This window comes from Theropithecus gelada, chromosome 1, assembly GCF_003255815.1.
Source record: "Theropithecus gelada isolate Dixy chromosome 1, Tgel_1.0, whole genome shotgun sequence".
Taxonomy (NCBI): Eukaryota; Metazoa; Chordata; class Mammalia; order Primates; family Cercopithecidae; genus Theropithecus; species Theropithecus gelada.
The window spans coordinates 24,506,452-24,525,242 of NC_037668.1; positions in this window are offsets into that span (position 1 = coordinate 24,506,452).

The following is an 18,791-nucleotide window of genomic DNA, read 5'->3' on the forward strand; positions in this document are numbered from 1 at the left end:
AAAAGTGCAATAAGCATGCACATGCACTTTGGGAGGCTGATGCAAGTGGATCATCTGAGGTCAGGAGTTCGAGACCAGCCTGGCCAACATGGTGAAACCCCGTCTCTACTAAAAACACAAAACCTCAGCCTTTTGTGGTGGTGGGCACCTGTAGTCCCAGCTACTTGGGAGGCTGGAGCAGGAGAATCACTTGAACCCAGGAGGCGGAGGTTGCCGTGAACCAAGATCGCACTATTGCATTCCAGCCTGGGGGACAAGAGCGAGACTCTAAACCAAAAAAACAAACTAACAAACAAACAAAAAACCAGATACATGCATGTATCTTTTAGTAGAACAATTTATATTCCTTTGGGTATATACCAGTAATGTGATTGCTGGGTCAAATATTAGTTCTGTTTTAAGTTATTTGAGAAATCTCCAAACTGCTTTCAACAGTGACTGAAGTATTCAGCAAATAGCATCAGGATCACTGGCTAGCTGTATGCAGAAAATTAAAACTGGATCCCTTCCTTTCACCATATAAAAAAAGATAGCATATAATTGGCATTTCCACCAGCAATGTATAAATGTTCCCTTTTCTCTACAACCTCACCAGCATCAGTTATTTTTTGACTTTTTAATAACAGCTATTCTGACTGGCGTGAGTTGGTATCTCCCTGTGGTTTTGATTTGCATTTCTCTATTGATTAGTGATATTGAGCATTTTTCACATGCTTGTTAGTTGCATGGATCTTCTTTTGAGAAAGATCTATTCATGGCTTTTGACCATTTTTAATGAAGTTGTGTGGTTTCTGCTTGTTGATTTGTTTAAGTTCCTTATGGAGTCTAGATATTATACCTTTCTCAGAATCATAGTTTGCAAATACTTTCTCCCATTCTGTAGGCTCTTTTCATTCTGTTGATAGTCCAATTTGCTGTACAGAAGATCTTTAATTAGATCTCACTTGTCAATTTTTTGTTTTTGTTGTTACATTTGCTTTTGGAGTCTTTGTCATGAAGTCTTTGCCAAGACCAATGTCCAGAATAGTGTTTCCTAGGTTTCTTCTAGGGCATTTATAGTTGTAGGTTTTACATATATAAGTTTTTTTTTAACTTTATATTGAGTAGATTTTTTTATATGGTAAAAGGAAGGGTTCTAGTTTTAATTTTCTGTATATAACTAGCCAGTTATCCTGACACTATTTCTTGAATAGGAAGTCCTGTTTCCATTACTTGTTATTGTCAACTTCATTGAAGGTCCAATGGTTGTAGGTGTGCAGGTTTATTTCTGGGTTCTCTAACCTGTGCCATTGGTCTATGTATCTGTTTTGTTCTAGCACCATGCTACTTTGGTGACTGTAACTTTGTAGTATAGCTTGAATTTGGATAGTGTGATGCCTCCAGCTTTGTTGTTTCTGCATAGTATTATTTTGGTTATTTGGAATCTTTTTTGGGTTCCATATAAAGTTTAGAATAGTTTTTCTAATTCTGTGAAAAATGACATTGGTAGTTTGATCAGAATATCATTGAATCTATAAATTGCTCTGGAGAATATAGTCATTTTAACAATATCGATTAGAATGGAACAATATCCATGAGAGTGGAATGTCTTTCCATTTGTTTGTATCAACTCTGATTTCTTTTAGTAGCATTTTGTAACTCTTGTTGTAGAGATCTTTTACCTCCCAGGTTAGCCGTATTCCTAGGTGTTTTATTCTTTGTGTGGCTATTGTGAAAGGAACTGTGTTCTTGGTTTGGCTCTCAACTTGGGTATTATTAGTTGTATAGAAATGCTAGTAATTTTGGTACATTGATATTGTATCCTGAAACTTTGCTGAAGTTGTTTATAATTTCTGGGAAATTTGGGGCAAAGGCTATGGGGTTTTCTAGGTATAGAAACATATTATCTGCAAAAGGAGGTAGTTTGACATCCTCCCTTTCTATTTGGATGTCTTTTTTATTTTTTATTTTTCCCTTGCCTGACTGCTCTGGCTGAAACTTCCAGTGCTATGTTGAACCAGGAGTAGTGAGAGTGGGCAACTTTGTCTTTTTCTGGTTCTCAAGAGGTATGATTTCAGCTTTTGCCTGTTTGTGACATGATGTTGGCTGTGGGTTTGTCATAGATGTCGCTTATTATTTTGAGATATTTTCTTTTGATACCTAGTTTGTTGACGGTGTTTAACATGAAAGAATGTTGAATTTATTGAAATCTTTTCTGCGTCTATTTAGGTAATCACATGATTTTTGTGTTTTTTTAATGTCATAAATCACATTTACTGATTTGCGTATGTTGAACCAACTTTGCATCCCAGGAGTAAAGCTTACTTGATCATGGTGGCTTAGCTTTTGCTGTGCTGCTGGATTTAGTTTGCTAGTATTTCTTTTTTTTTTTTTTTTTTTTTTGAGGACTTTTGCATCAATATTTATCAGGCATATTGTCTTGAAGTGTTTTTTTTGTTGTTGTTGTTTGTTTGTTTGTTTTTCTTTCTGTATCTGTCAGGTTTTGGTATCAGAATAACACTGACCTCATAGAACGATTTAGGACAGACTCTCCCCTTCTCAATATATTGGAATAATTTTGGTAGGATTGGTATCAGTTCTTCCTTATCTATCAGGTATAATTCAGATGTGAATCTGCCTGATCCATGGCTTTTGTTGGTTGGTAGATATTTTATTATAGATTCAATTTCAGAACTTGTTATTGATCTGTTTAGGTAGTCAGTGTCTTTCTGGTTCAATCTTGGCAGGTTGTATGTTTTCAGGAATTTATCTATTTCTTCTAGATTTTCTGGTTTTTCAGCATAAGAATGTTCATAATGGTCTCTGAGAGTTTTTGTATTTCTGTGGGTTCCATGGTAATGTCCCCTTTGTCATTTCTAATTGTGTTTATTTGGATCTTCTCTTGTTTTACTGTGTATTAATCTGGCTGGTGGTCTATATATCTTATTCTTTCAAAAAACCAATTTTTGTTTTCTTGATTATTTTTTGTGAATTTTCACATCTCAATTTTATTCAGTTCAATTTAGATTTTGATTATTATTTTTCTTCTGCTAGTTTTGGGGTTGGTTTCCTTTTGTTTTTTCTAGTTTCTGTAAATGTGATGTTAGGTATAAATTTAAGATATTTCTGACTTTTTGATGTAGGCCTTTAGTGCTATAAACTTTTCTCTTAACACTGCTTTAGCTGTGTCTCAGAGATTCTGATATGTTTTATTTTTGTTTTCATTAGTTTCAAAGAATTTCTTGATTTCTGCACTAATTTTATTTCTTACCCAAAAGTCATTCAGGAGTAAGTTGTTTAATTTCCAAATACTTGTATGGTTTTCAGAGATCTTCTTGGTATTGATTTCTATTTTTGTTACACTGTGATCTGAGAGTGTGGTTGATATAATTTCTGTTTTTTGAATTTCTTGAGCATTGCTTTATGGCCAAGCATGTGGCCAAAAATGTATGCAGCGCAGAGTATATGCCATGTGCAGATGAGAAGAGTGTATATTCTGCTGTTGTTGAGTGGAATATTCCTTATATGTCTGTTAGGTCAATTTGGTCAAGTGTGAAATTTTGTTCCTGAATATCTTTGTTAGTTTTCTGCCTCAATGATTTATCTAACACTGTCAGTAGGGTGTTGTATTTTCCTACTATTATTGTGAGATTAGCTAGGTCTCCTCATAGGTCTCTAAGAACTTGTTTTATGAATCTGGTTGTGCCAGTGCTGAATGTACACATCTTTAGGATAGTTAAGTCTTCTTGTAGGATTGAAGCTTTTATCATCATGTAATGCCCTTCTTCATCCTCTTTGATAGCTTTTGGTTTAAAGTCTGTTTCTTTTTTCCCAAAATGAAGGATCAACCCCTGCTCTTTTTTGTTTGTTTTCCATTTGCTTTATAGATATTCCTCCATCCATTTAAGTCTGTGTCTTTACATGAAAGATGGCTCTCTTGAAGATGGCATGTAATTGAATCTTGCTTCTTTATCCAACTTACCATTCTGTGCCTTTTAAGTGGAGTGGTTAGCCTGTTTATGTTCAAGGTTAATATTGATATGTAAGGATTTGATCCTGTCATAGTGTTATTAGCTGGTTGTTATATAGATTTGATTGTATAGTTGCATATTTTGTCAGTGGAATATTTACTTAAGTGTTTTTTTTCTTTTATGTGGCGGGTAACAGCCTTTTATTTCCATGTTCAGCACTCCCTGAAGGACCTCTTATAAGGCAGGTCTAATGGCAACAAACTCTCTTAGTATTTGTTTGTCTGAAAAGAATTATGTTTCTCTTTCACTTGTAAAGTTAAGTTTGGCTGGATATGAAATCATGCTTAGATTTCTTTTGTTTAAGAATGCTGAATGTAGGCCTTTAATCTCTTCAGGTTTGCAAAGTTTCTGATGAAAGTTCCACTGTTAGTGTGATGAGGGTTCCCTTTGTATATGATTTGCCTCTTCTCTCTTGCTGTCTTTCATATTTTTTATTTAACTTGATCTTGGAGAATTGGGTAGCTATGTGTCTTAGGGATTATCATCTTGTGTAATATCTTACTGCGGTACTCTGAATTTCCTGAATTTGCATGTCAACCTTGCTAGCAAGGTCGGGTAAATTTTCAGGGACAATATTTTCAAATATGTTCTCCAAGTTCCTTGGTCTCTCTCCTTCTCTTTCTGTGATGCAAATCAGTTGTAGGTTTGGTCTCTTTACATGAACTCATATTTCTTGAAGTTTCATTCATTTTTTATTATTTTTATCTGACTTTTATTATTTTTATCCTGTATTTTTATCTGACTGAGCTGATTTGGAGAACTGATCTTCAAGCTCTGATCCTCCGTTTCTGCTGTTAGTACTTCCAATTATATTATGAAATTTTTATAGTGAGTTTCCAGCTCTAATAGATTAGTTTGGTTCTTTCTTAAAATGGCTATTTTATCTTTAAGCTTTTGTATTATTTTATTGAATTTATTAGATTCCTTTGATTGGGTTTCAGCTTCCTCCTGTATTTCAATGATCTTCATTGCCATCTAGACATTGCTGGGTAGCTAGCATGGTAGTTTGGAGGTAAGACACTCTGGTTTCTACAGTGCCAGAGTTCTTGCACTGGTTCTTTCCCATCTGTGTGGGCTAATATTTTACTAGTCTTTGCAGTTTCTGTCCTTTGGATGGGGCTCTTTTATTTTATATTCTTTGATGCCCTTGAGTGTTTAACTGTGCTATAACTGTGCTATAAGTTGGCTTCAGTTGATCGGCTTCGGTTTCTGGATAATTTCATGGGGCCAAGGATCAGCTCAGCACTGTTAGGCAGTGTGCTCTACCCCTAGGGGTCTGAAACTAGGCCAACACCTTTTTTTCCTGGCCACTTGAGGTAAAGGACCTGCTGCACTGAAGGGACTGAGGTGTTCTCAGTCCACTGGCAAAACCATCTATGTGGGGACGTGCTGGCAAAAATGCTTTGGTGGGACAGCAATTGTGGGTCAGTGCAGCCAAGGCCATGCTTCAAGTGGGTGCAGCCAGGCAGAAATTCTGAGAGAGGCCAGCAGATGGGGGCACTCTGATCAAGCTGGCCCCACCCTTTGAGCAAATAGCTCATTTCTATCCAGCCCCTGCAGCCAACAAAAGCCAAAGCCACCTAGAGGAGTATGGTAAGCCTTAAGGGATGGGCATCCATGTCCATGCTCCACTGCAGCCAATCCTGTGCCAAACCCTCTGTCTGTGGAATCTGGAGTTCTGTCTCTGCCAACTGTCCTGGCATTTCTCCTAGCCAGCTCAGATGTCTGTGGGAGTTACGGGATCTCCTACAGCGAGGATTCTGGAAGTCCATGATGAGAGTGGGCCACTCTACAACTATTTCACTCAACACTTTCCCACATTTTTAATTTTTAAAGAAACCTTAATAATGTTTTTCTCAGTGATTATACCATTGTACATTCCCACAAATAGCATATAAGGGTTACATGCTATTATCTTAAAGATAATAAATATAAAAGATAACACCTGTTATCTTTTTTGTTTGTTTGTTGATAAAAGACATCCTAACAGATGTGAAGTGATGGGATATTGTCAGACAGTCTTCCAAAGTGGCTACAACAATTTACATTCCCATAAGCAGTGTAGAAAAGTCCTAATTTCTCCACATCCTCATCAACACTTGTTATTACATAATTTTTATTCTAATCAGCCTAGTGGGTATACCCAGCCTAGTGGGTATAAAGTGATTTGCATTTCCCCGATGACTAATGTCAAGCATTTTCAAAAATACTTATTGGCTGTGTATCTTCCTTGTATAAATTTCTATTCAGAATCTTTGCCTATTTTTTAATTAGGTTGTCTTTATTATTAAGTTGTATACTTCTTTATATATTCTAGATATAAGTCCCTTATGGAATATATGATTTACAAATATTTACTTTTATTCCACTGGTTGTCTTCTCATATTCTTGATAATGTTATTTGATACATAAAAGTTTTTAATTTTAATAAAGTCCAATTTATATATTGTTTGCTTGTGCATTTGGTATCATATCTTAGAATCTATTGCCAAATCCAAGGTCATGTGGGTTGACACCTATGTATTATTCTAAGACGTATACAATTGCAGTTCTTTTTTTTTTTTTTTTTTTTTTTGAGACGGAGTCTCACTGTCGCCCAGTCTGGAGTGCAGTGGTGCGATCTCGGCTCACTGCAAGTTCTGCCTCCAGGGTTCTCGCCATTCTCCTGCCTCAGCCTCCTGAGTAGCTGGGGCTACAAGCCCGGCTAATTTTTTTGTATTTTTAGTAGAGACGGGGTTTCACAGTGTTAGCCAGGATGGTCTCGATCCCTTGACTTCATGATCCACCCTCCTCGGCCTCCCAAAGTGCTGGGATTACAGGCGTGAGCCGCCACGCCTGGTCGCAGTTCTTACATTTAAGAGTTTTGATCCATTTTGAAATAATTTTTTCATATGATATGAAATAATGAATCCAGTTTATTATTTGTATGTGACTATCTCGTTGTCCCAGTTTAATTTTTTGAAAATGACTAGTCTTTTCTTCTTAGAGAGAAAGCTGCAATACCCGTTAATTTTTAAATAATGCATTCATAAGCCAAAGAACACCAAAGATTTCTGGCAAACCACCAAAAGCTAGGGAAGATACATGAAGCAGTTGCTTTCTCAGAAGAAGTCAAACCTACTGACCTTTTGATCTCAGGCTTAATTCCTCCAGAGACAAGAAATAATAAATTTCTGTTGCTTAAGGCACCCAGTCAAAGATACTTTGTTACAACAACCCTTTAAAACTAATACATTCTTAAAGGACCATCTTCCTTTTCATCAGAACATTTATCTCAGTTTATTGCATCTATTAATTTCCTGCTAAGAAAAATAACTACCTTCCAAGTTCAAGTATAAGTTCCATAAAACTTAGATTTGTTTTTAATTTCTTCTTTTATCTACACAGCCTTAAAGAGTCTCTGGTAGCTATTAAGAACATAATAGAATGGATAAATGGATAAATGGGTGAATGAGTGAATGGCATGCTGGCTTCTCATCAATGCTTCTTTAACATAGCTGTAAAATTTGGCTGAAGTCCCTAGGCTCTATGGCCAAGTTCCATTTCATCATGAATAGTCAACTTCCACTCATGATTTGAAGATGACCATGTATCAAGATGGCCAAATTTAATTTTTTAAGGCACTCTGTGACAGAAGAGGATAACAGAAATTGTTAGATATGGTTTCTGATAGAACATCAGCAGTTCTATCAGAAACTGCTTGTTCAGAGCAGGCTGAAGAAACAAGGTGATCACCTTGCATTTAACAGAAAGAAGAATGATTTAGTTATTAGATTAATTTAATAAGACTGTCTAGGGGTAGAATGAGCATATTATGACATAGTGAATTCTCTGTTGTGACCTTTCTTTTTGGGAGGTCGTCATAGTCTACTATTTCTTTTTTTTTTTTTTTAATTTTCTCAGTTGACAGATAACATTATCTGTTTTTATCAGGTACAATATGATGTTTTGAAGTATATATACATTGTGAGGTGGTTAAATCTTACTGCTTAACAAATACATTACCTCACAGCTATCATTTTTGTCATTAGAAGACATAATATCCACTCTCCTTATATTTTTCAGTAATACAATATTTCATCGTTAGTTATAGTCACCTTGCCATAAAATAGATTTCTTGATATTTATTCCTCCTATGTCACTATAATTATGTATCTTTTGACCAACATTTTCCCATTTCTCCCCCACCTACAACCGCCCTAGCCTCTGGTTACCACCACTCTACTCTCTACCACTATGAGATCAACTTTTTGAGATACTACATATGAATAAGTGATATGGTTTAGCTCTGTGTCCCCACCCAAATCTCATTTCAAATTGTAATCCCTGTAATCCCCATGTCATGGGAGGGATTTGGTGGGAGGTGATTGGACCATGGGGGCAGTTTCTCCCTTGCTGTTTTCATGATAATGACTGAGTTCTCACAACATCTGATGCTTTTATAAGTGTTTGACAGTTCCTCCTTCATACACTCTCTTGCCTGCCGTCATGTAAGATGTGACTGCTTCCCCTTCTGCCATGATTATAGGTTTCCTGAAGCCTCCCAGCCATGTGGAACTGTGGGTCAATTAAACCTCTTTTCTTTATATCTTCGTCATATACACTACCTAGTCTTGAGAAGTTCTTCAGAGGAGTGTGAGAACAAACTAATACAATGAGATCATGCGATATTTGTCTTTCTGTGCCTGACTTATTTCACTTAACAAAATTTCCTTCAGGTTCATCCATGTCGTCACAAATAAAAGAATTTCCTTCCTTTTTATGGTTAAAAGGATTATATTTTGTATATATACATTTTCTTTCTTTTTTGGGGGGCTTGGGGATGTTTATTTTTTTGGCATTTGGGAGACATCATCTTCCTTCCCCAGGAGAGGGCAGAGAGAGTTGCCTGGATGTTTACCGGCAAATGGGTGCATCAAAAGCCCATGAAAGCAAGTAAGATCATTGGGGATCATGCGGTCTTGTGTTCAAGTCTTATGTGGTCCCCACCTTTCTGAGTTTTTAAGAATAACAGCAGAGGTTGCAGTAAGCTGAGATGGTGCCACTGCACTCCAGCTTGGGTGACACAGTGAGACCCTGTCTCAAAAAAAAGAAAAGAAAAGGAAAAGAAATCTTTGGCCACACACGGTGGCTCATGCCTGTAATCCCAGCACTTTGGGAGGCCAAGGTGGGTGGATCACTTGAGGCCAGGAGTTCAAGACCAGCCTGGCCAACATGGTGAAACCCCCATCTCTACTAAAAATACAAAAATTGACCGGGCATAGGGCAGATGCCTATAAGCCCACCTACACAGGAGGCTGAAGAGGGAAAATCACCTGAATCCAGAAGGCAGAGGTTGCGGTGAGCCAAGATGGTGCCATTGCACTCCAGCCTGGGCAACAAGAGTGAGACACTGTCTCAAAAACGAAACAAAACAAAAAAACAACAGGATAACAAACACAAACACAAACACAAGTCTATTACATAGTCATACATTTATCAGCTTTGTCTTTAAATGCAAAGGCTGACCAAAAAGCTAGCAGTGCTGCAAATGTGATGCCCACACCAGCACCTCAGGGCTCTGTTCTCTGTTTCCTTTATCAGTCTGCACATGTGTAGACCTGTCTCACTCCATTAGGGCAGTAGGCATATTCCATCCACCTGTGCTAGTTGAGTAAAGCAAATGACCTCTGACCTGGTTTTCTCTACTGGCCTTTCACTTTAGAGTTCAGTAGTGTATGTCAAGTTTGTTCACTGGAAACACACACGTACACACATATACACAATTTGTCTCTGACCAAGGCCAGAGACAGGCACTTCAAACCAGGAGGGGTTGGGGTAAGAACTTTATGCTGAATGGATTGGCTAAACATACATATTCAACAGGTTACAGAAAGAGTAATAAATATTCATGAAGGTGGTTGCCCAAAACTGTGGGAGCCCATCTCTTGCATCAGCATGACCTGGATGTGAGACATGGAGTATAATATTTTGGAACTTTAAGCTTTAACGACTGCCCTATTGGATTTTGGACTTGCATGGGGTCTGCAGCCCTTTTATTTTGGTCAATATCTCCTATTTGGACAAATGTATTTACCCAATGCCTTTAGCCCCATTATATCTAAGAAGTAACTAACTTGCTTTGGATTTCATAGGCTTATAGGTGGAAGGGACTCGCCTTGTCTCAGATGAGACTTTAGACTTGGACTTTTGTGTTAATGCTTGAATGAGTTAAGACTTTGGGGGACTGTTGGAAAGGCATGATTGTGTCTTGAACTGTGAGGACATGAGATTTGGAAGGAACTATGAGCTAAGTGATAAGGTTTGGCTCTATGTCCCCACCCAAATCTCACCTTGAATTGTAATAATTGCCACGTGCCATGGAAGGGACCCAGTGGGAGGGTAATTGAATCATGGGGACCGTTTCCCTCATACTGTTCTTGTTATAGTGACTGATTTCTCATGAGATCTGATGATTTTATAAGGGGCTTCCCCCTTTGCTCAGCACTCATTCTCTCTCCTGCTGCCCTGTGAAGAGGTGCCTTCCACAAAGATTGTAAGTTTCCCGAGGCCTTCCAAACCATGCTAAACTGTGAGTCAATTAAACCTCTTTCCTTCATAAATTGCCCAGTCTCAGGTATGTCTTTATTAGCAGCATGACAAAGAACTAATACAAGTTGGTACTGGGAAAGAGTGGAGTGCTGCTGTAAAAATAACCGAAAATGTGGAAGTGACTTTGGAACTAGGTAACAGGCAGAGGTTGGAAAAGTTTGGAGGGCTCAGAAGAAGGTAGAAAAATGTGGGAAAGTTTGGAACTTCCTGGAGATTTGGAAGGCTCAGAAGACAGAAAGATGTGGGGAAGTTTGGAACTTCCTAGACTTGTTGAATGGGTTTGACCAAAATGCTGATAGTGATACAGACAATGAAGTCCAGGCTGGTGGTCTCAGATGGAGATGAGGAACTTTTTGGGAACTGGAGTAAAGGTCACTCTTGCTATGCAAAAACACTGGCAGCATTTTGCCCCTGTCTTAGAGATCTGTGGAACTTTGAACTTGAGAGAGATGATTTAGGGTATCTAGTGGAAGAAATTTCTAAGCAGCAAAGCATTCAAGAGGAAGCAGAGCATAAAAGTTTGAAAAATAGGCAGCCTGGTAATGCAATAGAAAAGAAAAACCCATTTTCTGGAAAGAAATTAAAGCATGCAGCAGAACTTTGTGTAAGTAAGGAGGAGTCAAATGCTAATCACCAATACAATGGGGAAAATATCTCCAAGGCATATTGGAGACCATAAAGGCAAACCCTCCCATCACAGGCCTGGAGGTCTAGGAGGGTAAAATGGTTTCCTGGGCTGGGTCCAGGGGTCTCCTGCTCTGTGCAGCCTAGGGGCTTAGTGCCCTGTGTCCCAGGAACTCCACCCATGGCTAAAAGTGGCCAATGTAGAGCTCAGGCTGTTGCTTCAGAGTGTGCAAGCCCTAAGCCTTGGCAGCTTCCATGTGATGTTGGGCCTGCAGGTGCACAGCAGTCAAAAATTGAGATTTGGGAACCTCTGCCTAGATTTCAGAGGATGTAGGGAAAAGCCTGGATGTCCAGGAAGAAGTGTGCTACAGAGGCAGAGCCCTCATGGAGAACATGTGCTAGGGCAGTATGGAAGGGAAATGTGGGGTTGGATCCCCCACCCAGAGTCCCCACTGGAGCACTGCCTAGTGGAGCTGTGAGAAGAGGGTCACTGTCCTGCAGACCCCAGAATGATAGATCCACCAACAGCTTGCACCATGCACCTGGAAAAGCCGCAGGCTCTCAATGCCAGCTATAAAAGCAGCCAGAAGGGGGTAAAAAAGTCACAGGGGTAAAACCAATGGGAGCCCACCTCTTGTAGCAGCATGACCTGGATGTGACACATGGAGTCACAGGAGATCATTCATTTTGGAACTTTAAGGTTTAATGACTGCCCTATTGGATTTTGGCCTTGCATGGGGCCTGTAGACCCTTTGTTTTGGCCAATTTGTCCCATTCCTAAGGGGTGTGTTTACCCAACGTCTGTACCCCCATTGCATATAGGAAGTAACTAACTTGCTTTGGATTATACAGACTCATAAGCAGACGGGACTTGTATTGTATCAGATGAGACTTTGGACTTGGACTTTTGTGCTAATGCTGGAATCAGTTAAGACTTTGGAGGACTGTTGGAAGGTCATGATTGTCTTGAAATGTGAGGACATGAGATTTGGGAGGACCCATGGGCTAACTGATAAGGTTTGGCTCTGTGTCCCCACCCAAATTTCACCTTGAATTGCAATAATTGCCATGTGTCATGGAAGGGACCCAGTGGGAAGTAATTGAATCATGGGGACAGTTTCCCCCATGCTGTTCTTGTGACAGTGAGTGACTTCTTAAGAGATCTGACGGTTCCATAAGGGGCTTCCGCCTGTGCTTGGCACTCATTTTCTCTCCTGCTGCCCTGTGAAGAGGTGCTTTCCGCTATGATAGTAATTTTCCTGAGGCCTCCCAGCCATGCTGAACTGTGAGTCAATTAAATCTGTTTCCTTTATAAATTACCCAGTCTTGCATGTGTTTTTAGCAGTGTGAGAATGAACTAATCAATGGTCTTGACACATGCACATGCATATTGAGCAAACATGCATGTAGCATATGACCCATGTTCACTTTGTGGTGTAGAGTTAACACTGAAATGTATTACAATTAGAACATATACATCAAAGGTCTTTTCAGGACACAAAGGTACACAAGGGCACAGTCTCTGCAAACTGGCAAGTCAGTCCATGTTTGGTTGTCTTCTTATCAGGATAACAATATTGAAATCAGTCTTTTGTCCAATCAAAGCTGTAGCTATGGCTGATCGAAGAGGGGCTCAGTTAATCAGCACCTGTGAGATGGATAAGTTTTAACAGTTTTAATATTGCTTATTTTAAGGTCAGTGCTTGTCTAGCAGCTAGAGATTTAAAAAAATAACTTTGTCACAGTTAGACCATAGTTTATCCTTTTTAAACTTTTATTTTAGGTTCAGGGGTACATGTGCAGGTTTGTTAAATAGTTAAACTCATGTCACAGGGGTTTTGTTGTACAGATTATTTTGTCACCCAGGTACTAACCCTAGTACCCAATGGTTATTTTTTTCTAATCCTCTCCCTCCTCCAACTCTCTACCCTCAGGTAAACCCCAGTGTATGTTGTTCCCTTCTTTGTGTCCATAAGTTCTCATCATTTAGATCCTGCTTATAAGTGAGAACATGTGGTATTTGATTTTCTGTTACTGTGTTAGTTTGCTAAGGATAATGGCCTCCAGCTGCATTTATGTTCCCACAAAAGACATAATCTTATTCCTTTTTATGGCTGCATAGTATTCCATGATGTATATGCACCACATTTTCTTTATCCAGTCTACTGTTGATGGGCATTTAGGTTGATTCCATGTCTTTGCCATTGTGAATAGTGCTGCAATGAACATTCACATGTATGCGTCTTTATGGTGGAATGATTTATCTTCCTTCATGTATGTACCCAGTAGTGAGATTGCTGGGTTGAATGGTAGTTCTGTTTTTGGCTCTTTGAGAAATCACCACACTGCTTTCTACAATGGTTCAACTAATTTATACCCCACCAACAGTGTATAAGCATTCCTTTTGTTCCACAACTTTGCCAGCATGTTATTTTTTGACTTTTTTATAATAGCCATTCTGGCTAGGGGCAGTGGCTCACATCTGTAATCCCAGCACTTTTGGGGGCCAAGGTGGGTAGATCACCTGAGATCTACCTGGCCAACATGACAAAGACCTGTCCCTACTAAAAATATAAAAAGTAGCCAGATGCAGTGGTGGGCACCTGTAATCCCAGCTACTAGGGAGGCTGAGGCAGGAGAATTGCTTGAGCTTCGGAGGCAGAGGTTGCAGTGAGCTGAGATTGCGCCACTGCATTCCACCCTGGGTGACAGAGTGAGACTCTGTCTCAAAAAAAAAAAAAAATTAAAAACAAAATAATAGCCATTCTGTTGTGAGACATATCTCATTGTGGTTTTGATTTGCATTTTTCTCATGATCAGTCCTATTGAGCTTTTATTCATGTGCTTTTTGGCCACACATATGTCTTCTTTGAAAAAATCTGTTCATATTCTTTGCCTGCTTTTCAACAAGGTTGTTTGTTTTTTTCTTGTAAATTTGCTTAAATTCCTTATAGATGCTAGATATTAGACATTTGTCAAATGCATAGTTTGCAAAATTTTCTTTTATTCTATATATTGTCTGTTTGCTCTGTTTATAGTTTCTTTTGCTGTGCAGAAGCTCTTATGTTTAATTAGATTCCATTTTTCAATTTTTGCTTTTGTTATGATTGCTTTTGGAATCTTTGTTATGAAACCTTTGACCATTCCTATGTCCAGGATGGTATTGCCTAAGTTGTCTTCCAGGATTTTTATAGTTTTGGATTTTACATTTAAGTCTTTAATTCAGCTTGAGTTAATTTTTGTATATAGTGTAAGGAAGAGGTCTAGTTTCAATCTTCTGCATATGGATAGCCAGTTCTCCCAGCACCAATTATTAATAGGGAGTCCTTTCCCCATTGCTTGCTTCTGTCAGCTTTGCCAAAGATCAGATGGTTGTAGGTGTATGGCCTTATTTCTGAGCTCTCTATTCTGTTCCATTGGTCTGTGTATCTGTTTTTGTATCAATGCCATGCTGCTTTGGTTACTGTAGCCCTGTAGTATGGTTTGAAGTCAGTTAACATGATGCCTCCAGCTTTATTCCTTTTGCTTAAGAATGCCTTGGCTATTCAGGCTCTTTTTCGATTCCATGTTAATTTTAGAGTAGATTTTTCTAGTTCTGTGAAGAATGTCATTGGTAATTTGATAGGAATAGCATTAAATCTGTATGTTGCTTTGAGCAGTATGGCCATTTTAATGAAATTAATTATTTTTATCCATGAGCATGAAATGTTTTTCGATTTGTTTGTGTCATCTCAGATTTCTTTGAGAAGTGTTTTATAACCTTCATTGTAGAAATCTTTCACCTTCCTGGTTAGCTGTATTCCTGGGTATTTTACTCTTTTAGTGGCAGTTGTGAATGGGATTGCATTCCTGTTTTGGTGCTCTGGTTGGCAGTTGTTGGTGTATAGGAATACTACTTATTTTTGTACATTGATTTTGTATACTAAAACTTTGCTGAAGTTGTTTATCAGCTGATAGAGCTTTGGGGCTGAGACTATGGTTTTTTAGATATTCATGTTATCTGCAAAAAAAGATAGTTTGACTTACTCTTGCCCTTTATTGTTTTTTCTCTTGCCTAATTCCTCTGGCCTGGACTGGAAGTACTAGAACATTGTTTATTCTTTAAGTGTTGGAGTTCATGACTTAATCCTTGCCTGGCATGGCCCTAGGTCCTGTGTATCATTTAGTATTTTTTTGCCACAAGGAGTCTGTTCTGTCAGTTTGATAATCTCTGTTTTAACAATGCTGATCAGTTGTTGTGTCTAAACCATAAAATGGAGGCAGGGTATAATGAGGTGTGTCTGACCTCCCACCCAGCATGGCCAGGAACTCAGTTTTAAGGTTTTCCTGGGGTCCCCTTGGCCAAGAAGGGGTCTGTTCAGTCAGTGAAGGGCTTAGGATTTTACTTTTGGTTGACAAGCCACACGTCTTTCTCCATACTTTTTGTATGTGTGAAGCAGTCCTCACTTACCTGGCACCCAGGTGTTTCTAATTTAGGGGTTCATCAATCCTGCCCTGTCAGGTTCTGTAGATTCAGCTAGAACTGGCCAGAGCTGCTGAAAGCAGTGTGCATAGCCTTCCTCACAAAGGGCCATTTGTCTGGCCACTAAAGCCACCTTTTGCACTGAATGTGCACTGATTCTTCCTGGATGTCCTTTCTACCAGGCACTGTCTTACCCAAACCACACTTTCAATTTCCCCAGACTACCCTGAGAGCACAGACCTGGGCTTTCTTCCTCTATCCAGAAAACAGTTTTATCTTCCCAGTCAAACTGAAACACAATTGTCTATACTCACGTCACATGTTCCAAAAAAGAGTACCTATCATAATTGAAAACCTTTCAGTAGTGGGCAGCCTTCTCACATTTGGGTGATGACACTTGGGCTGGAACTGGTTAAATTTCTGGTCTGGTGTTGACCATATGGAAAGGGTCACATGAACTTGGCAATGAAAGAATCCCATGGTCTGTTCTGCATTCTGCCGTAATGGAAGTTAGCAACGAGGTCCAGTGATTTTTCGTATAAATTTAAGTGCATCTGTATGTCTGTCAGCGTGTGCCTCCACATTTTCTTTATCCATTCATCCACTAGTGGACACTTAGGCTGAATCCACGTGAATCAATGTGAATTGTGAATAGTGCCATTCATAACTGTGAAAGGTGCTGCAATAAATATGAGAGTATAGAGAGCTCTCCAACATACTTATTTCATGTCTACTTACTATAAACCCAGTGGCGGGACTGCTACATCATATGGTATTTCTCTTTTTAATTTTTTGAGGTGCCTCCATACTATTTCCCATAATGGCTCTTTACATTCTCGCCAACAGTGTAAGGAGCTCCCTTTTCTCCACATCCTTGCTGACATTTGTTATCGCTTGTCTTTTTGATAATAGCCGTTCAAACTGGGAGGAGGTGAAATCTCATTATGGCTTTACTTTGCATTACCCAGTGTTTGGTGATGTGGAGCATTTTTCATATACCTGGCAGCCATTTGTATGGCTTCATTTGATAAATGTCTATTCAGGCTTTTGTCTACTTTGTAATCAAGTTATTTTATTTTGTTTTTGTTTATTTTATATCGAGTATTGAGTTCTTTGAATTCCTTACATGTTTTGAATAATCACATGAAGAAGAATAAAATTAGACTCAACTCTCACAACATGTGAAAGTCACTCAGAATGAATTAAAGACTTAAAGATAAGATCCAGAACTATGAAACTACCAGAAGAAAACATAGAGAAAATGCCTCAGAACATTGGTATAAGAATTGTTTGAATAAGACCTCAAAAGCACAGGCAGCAAAAGCACAAATGGATAAATGAGATTACATCAAACTCAAAAGCTTCTGCACAGTAAAGGATACAATCAACAGAATGAAGGAACAGCTTACAGAATGGGACAAAATATTTGTAAACTATATATCTAACAATATATCACTACATTTCAAACAATAGAAAGTCATAGACTCTGTCAGGGATAGTGTAGAGGAATGTCTACTAAGAATTAGTAAAACTAACTTTCAAAGGTAACTTAGTTCCATGAAACTGGTTTCAGAGAGGTATGAAGATAAAGTCTCCCTTCTGTGTTGAGAGTACAGGAGAAAAAACAGAGTCAAAGGAGGCCAAGGGAATCAACCTATCGTTCTACCACATCACATCAGCCACATTTCATCTCACACACAGTGATACAGATGCAGTATTTGTGGACGAGTATGTCTGCCCACTGTAAATCTCTTCTTCATTGATAATCATGTGCAGATGTCTCACTTATTATTTCATTTATCACTTTCAACTTTCTATGTTAATCTTACAGCATTTTTATAGAATTTGATCATAAGCTTGCTCAGCTTCCTTTCTCCAGGTTTAAATGTCTTCATATTTTGTCATCTGTCTCTCCATCTACTGATCTTTCCCATAAAATAATTATTAACCTTCTTCATTAAAGATTTCTCCAGACCTCCTCTATCTTGCATGAGGTGAGGTCGTGGGTAGAATACTACACAGTGCTCCATGTGCAGGCATAGCAATGGTTATGCAGAGAGAACTTTCAACAAGGAATGAAAGTTGAAACCTACAGAAAATACAACAAAAAACTGGTTTCCTCCAGGGATAGTTAAGGGTAGCATGGGGCACAAATAAATAAATTTGCTATTTTCAAAGTAGGCCTAGGCGTGATCTAGAATAGAAATTTAGAGCTGTAAAGGAACTTAATTGATTTCTGCAGGTCCGGTAGTTGCTTCCGCACATTATGTGAAGTTACTGCCACCTTGTGGCAATATCTAAGCACTACACTTTCGACTTTGAATAACCCAGGAAAATATAATGCATAAGACAACCAGCACTTTCACTAAAGAGCCTTAAATATTGCCTAACAGTTTATATCTGTATAGAACTATGGCTTATATCATCACTTACCCGGTCTCATCTCGCCTTCATAGAAATCACGTGAACGTAGAAACCATGTTATCCATATTGTGTGCTTGCGTGCGCGCGCGCGCGCACACACACACACACACACACACACACATAGCAAAAGATGTCATAGGTTTTGCTGTTAGAGTTGAACTTAAAAATCTCTAAATTGTTACATTTGGAGGCTCTCATTTTGGGGATCCTTGTGTGAGATGCTCCTTTGTTGGTCAATTTTAATCATACAGACATAAGTAAAGGATATATTAATTGCACATAGAGAAAAAAATCAGAAATATAAACAAAATGCAGATAAGATGGAGACATTCAATGATTTGTCCAACAATATAAAAACAGGTTTTGTGTGCGGGTAGCTTATGTTGTCATTAGTGGAAGGAAATAGAAAGATAAATAATATCTGAATTTGAAAGAGCGGATGTATGAATACAAGACTCCCTTGAAGAAAGGATGGTCTGGGGCCACAGCAGGCCGGGGACAGGGAGAAGAATGGGCAGGCTGTGTGGGAGAACAAAATGACCTAGTATTCCAGTTTATTTTTTTCCAGTGCTATGATTTCTTTCCTTTCTCTTCAAATCTTTGGTAAACCGTGTACATGAGGTTTTGAGAAGATTGAAATTCCATGTTCATGTTCTCTGCAATTGAACTGGAGAAGAGAA